The following is a 9,395-nucleotide window of genomic DNA, read 5'->3' as shown; positions in this document are numbered from 1 at the left end:
ACAGGTTAGAAGTAAAGGGCTGAATAAAGATAAACCAGCCATAAACTAATTTTTAAAAGTTGCTGTGTAGCTTCTTTAATGTCACACAAAATAGATTTTTAAAATCAAAAGGTAGTATTAGTCATAAAGTTAATACAGGATAAAAGGAAAAATAATTCGCCAGGAAGATGAAACAATTTAAAACTTGTAATGTGTAACTTGTAACGTTAAAGGGAGCGCCTTTTTGCCCCTGGCTTCTGTGAGGAGAGCTGTTCCTGAAGCGTGTTCTGAACCTCTCTGTGTCCCCTGACTTGCTCGCCCTTGGGAGCAACGTGTCTGGCTGGTACACAGACGCCGATAAACCCATGTGGAGTCCAGCTTGGCCCGCACCTTCTCCCTCATGGATGCAGCTGCCCTCAGGGAGCGTGGGTTCCGCTTTTCCTCAGGGGCTCTGCTCTTCTTGGGGGAGCATTGCCCTGATCTAGAGCTGCCTGCATCTGGGGCTGGGGCTGCCTGCCTTTTTGGGGTTCATCCACAAGCCCATCTGGTTCTCATACTAAGATGTCTTCCATCTTAGCCTCTATCAGCAACAAAGGTGATATTTCGACCTACATCTTCACTTTTTATTTCTCAGTGTATCCAGACCCAGAGACCCCAATAGCATGCAATCACATAGTGTTAAATATATGCAGAGAGAGCAAAAACTTACAGAACTATGAGGAAAAATTCAGAAATCCATAATCATGTTGGAAAATTTAGAACAGTACAGGTGATAAGTTTCATCTAAATGATAGAATAGAGAACTTTACTTCCAACAATTAGAGAATGCACATTTTTTCAAACATTCTGGAATATTTATAAAATTTTATCATGTCCTAGGTCACAAAGCAAGTTTCAATGAAAAAAAAAACTTATATAATTAGACCAGATTTTCCAAGCACAACATAATTAAATATGAAATTAATAACTAAAACATAGACCTCACCATTCTCTTACATTTGGATAATTGAAGCACACTTCTAACTAATCCATAGTTCAAACAAGAAGTCCTAATGGGTGTTAGAAAGTATTTATAACAGCAAAAATGAAAACAATAACAGTTAAACCTGTCAGCCATAGATAAGGCAATAGCTAAAGGGAGATGTATAATAAGAAGGAAGATTTAAAAATTAAAGAGTTAACTGGCCAGTTCAAGAAGTTAGAAAAGTGAAATAGAAGAAACCCCTCCTCCCTTCAAATGAGGAATTTTGATGGAATTTCTAAGGTGAACCTATTTATATGGAAGGGAAAAGGGCCAAGGATAGCTTTGATAATTTTAAAGAAGAGCAAGGAGGGGAAATTGACTCTTCCAAACAGAGAGGTAAAAGATAAAGCTACACATAATTGTACAGTGCCATATTGGTGCAAAAATAGATAAATAGACTAGGGGTTACCACTGGCCTGTGTGCCAAATCCAGCCCACCGCCTGTTTTGTAAATAAAGTTTTGTTGAGCACAGCCATACTCCTTAGTAGCTTTTGAGCTGAGTAATTGTCACAGGGACTCTATGGCCCACAAACTATAAAATATTTGCTGAGTAATTGTCACAGAGACTCTATGGCCCACAAACTATAAAATATTTACTATCTGTCCCTTTACAGAAAATTTTGCTGATCCTTGAAAAAGACCAGTGGACCAATAGCAAATGGCATTTCAAATCAATTGGGAAAGAATGAAATATTCAATTAGTGGGTTTGGACTAATTGTTTATGCATATGGGAATAGATAAAAGTAGATCTCTGGGCTTCCCTGGTGGCGCAGTGGTTGGGAATCTGCCTGCCAATGCAGGGAACACGGGTTCGTGCCCCGGTCTGGGAGGATCTCACGGCTGGGCCCATGAGCCACAACTACTGAGCCTGCGTGTCTGGAGCCTGTGCTCCGCAACGGGAGAGGCTGTGACAGTGAGAGGCCCGCGCACCGAGATGAAGAGTGGCCCCCGCTCGCCGCAGCTGGAGGAAGCCCTCGCACAGAAATGAAGACCCAACACAGCAAAAAAAAAATTAATTAATTAATTAAAAGAAAAAAAAGTAGATCTCTTCTTTACACCTTACCAAAAAAAAAATTCTGGAAGGATTAGAGACCTAAATGTGAAAAGTTTTAGACAAAAATACATGCAATATCATATGAACTTGGGATGGGGAAGAATCTTATAATGTATAAAAAGCTTAAACTATAAAGACTGATACATTTGATTATATTAAAAATTGAAACTTCTGTACAATAGAAGACTCCATAGATGGACTTAAAAGACCAGTTACTCACAGGGAGGTAAGATTTGCAACGCACATAGCAGAAAAAAAGGTGAGTATCCAGGATATATAAAGAATTTCAAATCAGTAAGAAAAAGACAAACAACCCAACAGAAAAACAGACAAAGGATATTTCTGAACAGGCTGTTCACAGAAGAGGAAACCTGCGTAGGTTATAGAAAGATTTTTTACTTCATTAGTAATGAGGAAAATGAAAATAACAATGAGATATAATTTCACAGGCATCAATTTATAAAATTTAGTCTGATTATGTTAAGTGTTGATAAGAATGTGGGGAAATCAGAAGGTTTTTTTTGTTGCTGGTGGTGGCATATATTGGTTGAACCAGTTTGCAGAACAACTTAGTAATACTTGGTAAAGGTGAAGATGCCCAAACCCTGTGACCCAGTAATGCCCCTTCCAGGGATCTCCTCTTGAGAGCTGCTTGCCCAGGTGCCCAAGGAGACACATACAGCATGTAAAGTGGCTTTGTTAGGAAGAGAAAAAAATTGGAAACAATCCATTTGCCTAACATTAGGGAACTGTCCACGATTTTACCCAGGGTAAGGCCTGGAGGTTAAATTGGAGAACCAGCACTGAGGTGTTATGGGATCCCCGGTAGAAGTCCTTATGGGACACAAATCAGGGAGTGATCGAGTGTTCCTGCTGGAGCAGGGGGTTGGTCTCATTAAAGAAGATGACAAGAGTGTGTTTTGAAGTATGAATAGGTGTTTGAAAGTCAGAAGGAAGACAAGACAAAGCATAATAAGAAAAGCATGGTCCAGGGGTTCCCTGGTGGCGCAGTGGTTAAGAATCCGCCTGCCAATGCAGGGGACACGGGTTTGAGCCCTGGTCCAGGAAGATCCCACATGCCGCGGAGCAACTAAGCCAGTGCGTCACAACTACTGAACCTGTGCTCTAGAGCCCGTGAACCGCAACTGTTGAAGCCCACGCACCTAGAGCCTGTGCTCCACGATAAGAGAAGCCACCGCGATGAGAAGCCCGCACACCGCAACAAAGAGTAGCCCCTGCTCGCTGCAGCTAGAGAAAGCCTGCATGCAGCAACAAATACCCAATGCAGCCAAAAAATTAAAAAAAAAAAAACCCACAAAACTTCATGACACTGATTTAGCAATGATTTCATGAATGTGACACCAAAGCATGGGCAATAAAGGGAAAATAATTGCTTAATTGAACTATATCAAAATCAAAACTTTTTTTTATAAGTAAGGCACATCATTTATTTTAAGGATGAACATTTCTCAGTTTTGGAGATTTAACTTTTCTGGTTGTAATCATTTCCCAAACTATTACTTATCAGCCATCAATATTTTAACCTTGAACATTAGGAGTCAAAGTAGTCTGCAGCATTAAAATAATCCTGAAAAATAAAATACCTAGAAAAAAATTGGGACCTTAATCCTGCAGATCAGATTCTCAAACTTTTTGGCTTTAACACTCCTTTACACTTTTAGAAATTATCGAGGATTCAAAGGGTTTTGTGTTTATGTGAATTACACATATTGGTATTTATTATAGTCAAAATTGAAACTGAGGCTATTTAATATTTCATTAATCATTTAAAAAATAACAAATAACATATTTGTATTGCCTAAGACAAAAATTTGTAAGAAATGTCTGCTTTAATAAAAAGATAGCTGGATTTTCATATCCACATCGAATTTTTTGCAATATATTGATTCAGTTGAAATATGTGAAGAAAATCTTGCTTCACACAGATACGTAGTTAGAAAAGAAAGAAGTATTTTAATAGCCCTTTTAGATAATTATGAATATTCTTTGATATGACCCTAAAATTTGATAAGTGGCAGTTTCTTAAAGGTGAGTTGCAATGTGGAATCTGAAGCCATATTAATGAATGTTTCAAAATGTTACATTATTTGCACTTGAATAGATCTGTTTTTACTTATGCATGATTTTGTAACATCAACCATTGGCCATTTGGAAAACACTGACTCACTGAGTCATGTAATTCTTCTGAATGTTGACACATCTCACTCTACAAGAACCAAGACAAACCCCACATATTTATTAACATCACCATCAGTCTCATCAGAAAAGTCATTAAGTATTGGGAAGCTGTCACGCTCATAGTGGCAGATGTATGCTTTCCAAAATTCTGATTTTTGCTTGAAAGATCCAATTTTTTTTCACTTGGCAACAAACATTGTCAGATATTTTCCTTAAAGTGGCAAGCTCACTTCATTAATTTTAAAGAACATGCCTGCCAAATACCCAAGTCTGAATAACCACAGTTTGCTTGTCAGTCATGCTTTCAAATAAAAATGGTGTTAGTGTGTGTGTGGGAAAGGCTAGTTTAGCTTGCAACTCAACTTATCACACCAATGCTTTTCTCTGAGACAACCACCATACTTTGGTACATAGCAGAATTGCTTTATGTGTACTTTGCATGTTGACACAGAATATTAAAAAGATGCTCATTCCAGGGCTGAGATTAATAAAATTAATATTTTTATTGCTTCATCAGGGACATTAAATAAACTGGCTTTTCTCCTTTCTGGGAGTGCATAGTGTTAAGAATACAACTACTAGTACATAGTACCATTTAGTGCCGTGGCCTTAATCTGTGCTAAGCCACCTGCTGTTTTACCCACCATCGCTTTTGCCCCATCAGTGCAAACGTCAACACAGTGAAAAGGGTAAATAATGTCTTACTATTATGATGAAAATAGTTCTGACTTTGTGGACTTCCTGAAAGTGTCTTGGGGGTCTCATACTGAGAACTGCTGGTAGAGGGGATGGAGAATATGGGGGAGGAACATGGTCAGATCTGCAACTTGGGGAGATGGCTCTGCCGGCAGCGTGGAAGATGAGCTGGATGAGATAAGTGTGGAGGCAAGGAGACTATGGCAGTTTCCAGGAGAGATGATGAGGGTCCTGACCGAGGACAGAGGCTGTTGGCATATAGGGAGCAGAGGAATAAGAAAAGTCACAGGTCCAGGGTGACTTGCAGCATCATGATTGCACAGCAGGATTCGCTGAGCTGGAAAACACAGGAGAAGGAGAGAGTGGGGACACAACAACTAGAGTCCAGCTTTGGTTAAGTGGACACTGAAGTGGTGTCCACAGAGAGTTGTCTGGAGGGAGCTGATTATACAGATATTGAGATACACGTCTGACAACTAAAATCAGAGGAGAGGATAAAATCTTGGAGGATGAGTCTAGTGCCTAGAACACAACCTACCTAAAGTCAGGCTTTAATGAATAGGTAGAGAAGGAATAACACGAAAGATAGAAGAATCACAGGAGGTTGGTATATGGAAAGCAAGAGAGTGTTTCCAGAAGGCAAAGCTCAATGACTGCCAATGCTACAGAAACCTCAGAACTAAAAGGAGTCCACCGAAACGTAAACTCTGTGAAAGCCTTTAGACCACTGTATCTGTGGGCCTGGAACAGTGCCTGGTTCAGAGTAGATACAAAACAAAGATTTGTTGACTGAATAAATGGATGACTCCATTGGATGTGGCCGCTGAAGGCCAGTGATCACCTTTATCATAGTGGTTCTGTGGGTGTAGAGACACAAGCCTGGCAGCTGTGGATGGAGAGTGAGTGGAAGGAGAGGGTGGTGTGCATTTTTTTGAGGAACTTGGTTATCAAAGGAAGTGAAGAGTTTAAGGGAGAGCTTGCACCTATCACAGGGTGAGGGAAGGCTTGTATTGAGTTAGGTCAATTTTTTTTTTTTAAGGATGAAAGAGACTTTTGAGTATGTTTTATCAGCTCTGGGGAAGGAGCCTTTAGGAAGGTATAAAGTTGGTGATCATGATGAATTCTGATCCTTTATTCACAACTCCCTGTCTTCTGCAACCTCCTTAGTCCCCAGAGCCACAAGTGGCTTGAAGAAATAGATGTTCTCCTTGATTCAAAGCAGATTTTGGGCAAACTTTGGGCTGCGCCCATCACCCACAAGGAAGGCACTGCTGAGGAATTATGCCATCTCCTACTATCTTCTTTTGTCCTAGCACCAGACTGTAACTGACCTCCATCCTTTGCAGTCTGGGCGTCTCGTGCGTCCCACCGAAGACGCAGACCAACGTCTAGTCTGAGTCCAGCCCTGGGAACTACTTTCAGCCCTTGCCGAGTGCCTTCCTCTCTCCTACCCCCAGGCTTCTCCTCCCTCGCAGCTGCCTAAGTGCTACTGACTCTCCAGCTCTCCGTGTGGTAGCCTTCCCTCCCTGCACCTCTATCTTAAAGCCCATCACAGTAGATCGTGAATTCCTACTCACAACCCTCGCTTCCCCCACTAGGCTAGGAGCTTTGTGAAGGTAAGTACCACATCTTGCTCCCTTGGGGTCCTCCACGCCTAACACGGAGTAAGTCTCACTAAATGTGTGCTGTATGAGTGAATGAACAAATGGGTCTGTTCCTTTTCCTTTTTCATCCTGACTGTCTTCACAGAGGAAGAAGACCCAGGTGAAGCAGCAGACTTAGAAATGGAACCCAAAGGGTTGCCTTAGGTTATATGCAGTTTCCCTCAAAAGTCTAACCTTCTCTAGCTGCAGATTTAGGCTGTGAGCAGCCTGCAGATTTGGAGGCAGTAAAGACAACATCATAATAACCATCTATTAAACGTCAAAGGGATAAAAAGTTAAAACACGAATGGATATAATTGCTGGCTGCCATAGATTGGTTCCTGGGCATTATAACTGGTTTAATTGTTGGTCTAGATACCCTTGTGATAGGCGCCATATATAAATACAGACACACAGCGATGCAGAGATAACTGACAGAGGCTGTGACCTAGTGATGCCACAGCTCTGTAGCCTGAAGGGAAGAATTTTATCTGTTTGGTGTGTTTGGCATAATTATCTGTCACAAAGTAGCCAAAAATGACTCTCTTGTTTAACAATTACATTACCTAAAGCCCAGAGAATTAGTATCCTGGGCTGTGTGTCAGGATGCCTGGGGGTCATACCAGGCTCTGGAGCAGCCAGCTGTGTGCCCCCAGGCCAGTCACCTGTCTATTACTCAGTACACTTGTCATAGTACTTGGGCTCATGCATTCACTTATTCCTTAATTCAATACATATTTATTAAGCACTTACCGTATTCCTGGCACAGTGCTAGGTACTGGGAGTACTGAGAAGGAATAAGACGAAGTTGCCGACCTTATTACAGTCCACCGTGAGGGTGACGCAGAGAAACTGAAGCCCCGGGCATGACAATGCTGTTGAGGTATGTCCCGGTGCTGTAGGGGGACAGGGAAAGGGGTAAGTGGGACTGCTGGAGAAGACGGTGAAATCTTGAGAGGGGGAGGTCTTTGAACTGGGTTTTAAATGATTAGCAGGAGTTTGCCAGGCAGAGAAAAAAAGAAATGCCATTCAAAATAACAGGAACATGGTATCAAAAATAAAAATGTTTCGGGAATGGTGAGTGTTAGGTGGGTGTAGTTAGACTATAAGGAACTGATCGGTGTCAGTTAATCTTGGGCAGGTGTCTGGGTATTTTCTAGTAGGCTATAAGGCAGCAGTTCTCAAACGTGAGCGTGCACCAGCATGACCTGGAGGGCTTGTTAACACAGATTGCTGGCCCCTCCGCCAGACTGAGCAGGTCTGGGGTGGGGCCTGAGGACCGGCATCTCTAATAAGCTCTCAGGTATGGTAGATGACCTGGGAGGGAAGATGGGTTCAAATCAGGCTGTATCTTACCCTGATGGCGTGGTATTACCCAAGTCAGTTTACCTCCCTGAGTCTCAGTCTCAGTTACCTCCTTGGTGAAACGACACCTGCCGGGCAGCCTTTCTTCTGCCGACTGCATTAAGTGAGAGAATGTGTGTGTGAGCTCTTCGGATACATCAAGTGCTATCAGAAGTGCTAAAAAATGTGTATATGTACACACACAGAGATACAGACATAGCTTTTAGTACCTCTTTTAGCACATCGAAAACTCCAAGAGACTTAATGAATCCAAGAGGTTTGTCAAGACTGTTGGATGGGGACTTCCCTGGTGGTACAGTGGTTAAGAATCCACCTGCCAATGCAGGGGACATGGGTTCAAGCCCTGGTCTGGGAAGCTCCCACATGCCGCAGAGCAACTAAGCCTGGGCATCACAACTACTCAGCCTGTGCTCTAGAGCCCGTGAGCCACAACTACTGAGCCCATGTGCCACAACTACTGAAGCCGCACACCTAGAGCCCATGCTCCACCACAAGAGAAGCCACCGCAATAAGAAGCCTGCACACCGCAATGAAGAGTAGCCCCTGCTTGCTGCAACTAGAGAAAGCCTGCGTGCAGCAACGAAGACCCAAACACAGCCAAAAATAAATAAAATTAATTAATTTTAAAAAAAGACTGTTGGATGGTTGCTCTGTGTGTGTGTGTATGTGTGTGTGTGTGAGAGAGGGAGAGAGAGAGAGACAGAGAGAGAGAGAGAGGGAGAAAAGGGGAATGAGATAGAATATGTCAGAGTGGGAAAAGGAGGCTGATGTTAATTCCATTTTTACCTTCGAGTTCTGGTTTCATTTCCAATAACATCTTAGAAGATTTCTTAATTAAAACAGATCAGCATTTAGAAATCTTCAGCTGGGAATTTCTCCTTGCTGTCAAATAAAAATCCTTTCTGGATCCCTTAGGGACCTCTGGGGTTCTCTGGAATATTTGCACTGTTCTCCACAAGCCTAGAAACAGGCAGTACTGATCAGGCTCAGACTGAATGCACCCAAGCTCTTTAAACAAATGAACATCTAGCCAGTTCTAGAAAACCTTTGCTTAACCTTGGTGTAATTCTCCACCTCCACGGTATTGACAGGCCAGGTTTCAAGAGCTCCTTTAACTAAATATGACTGAAGTTTCCCTTTCATCAGGAAGAGCCACTCGGAGGCTGTAACATGTTATTCTGGAGTGTGTTGGCAGGCACACTCTGGAACGGCAGGCTATCAGTTTACCCACAAGTGAACAATTAGCCGGTGGTGTGGTTAATCGCAGCAGCTTCACCATGGAAAAAGAAAAATAATACCCTTCCCATCTCATCCCAAGGAAAAGAAAGGAGACATCTACCAATTTGTAAGAGGATAATTTCCTAATTACCCCATGAAGGTTGTTATTGCTGGTGGGTCCTTAAATCAGGTTGAGAAGGGTGAAATCTGATCCT

The 9,395-nt window shown here is 42.1% G+C and overlaps 1 long non-coding RNA gene across 1 annotated transcript; it reads right to left on the bottom strand.

The window, feature by feature from the left end:
- Positions 1-4,737: 4,737 nt before the first annotated feature.
- LOC132526435 (uncharacterized) lies at positions 4,738-8,940 on the bottom strand. The gene is made up of 3 exons (XR_009542568.1): positions 8,749-8,940; positions 7,351-7,493; positions 4,738-5,291 (listed from the first exon to the last, which is right to left on the bottom strand). It is a non-coding gene; the product is annotated as an uncharacterized LOC132526435 (long non-coding RNA).
- Positions 8,941-9,395: the final 455 nt, after the last annotated feature.

Source organism: Lagenorhynchus albirostris, chromosome 9, assembly GCF_949774975.1.
Source record: "Lagenorhynchus albirostris chromosome 9, mLagAlb1.1, whole genome shotgun sequence".
Lineage (NCBI taxonomy): Eukaryota > Metazoa > Chordata > Mammalia > Artiodactyla > Delphinidae > Lagenorhynchus > Lagenorhynchus albirostris.
The sequence above is the reverse complement of the archived record's forward strand: the minus strand, read 5'-3'. Positions and strand labels throughout refer to the sequence as shown.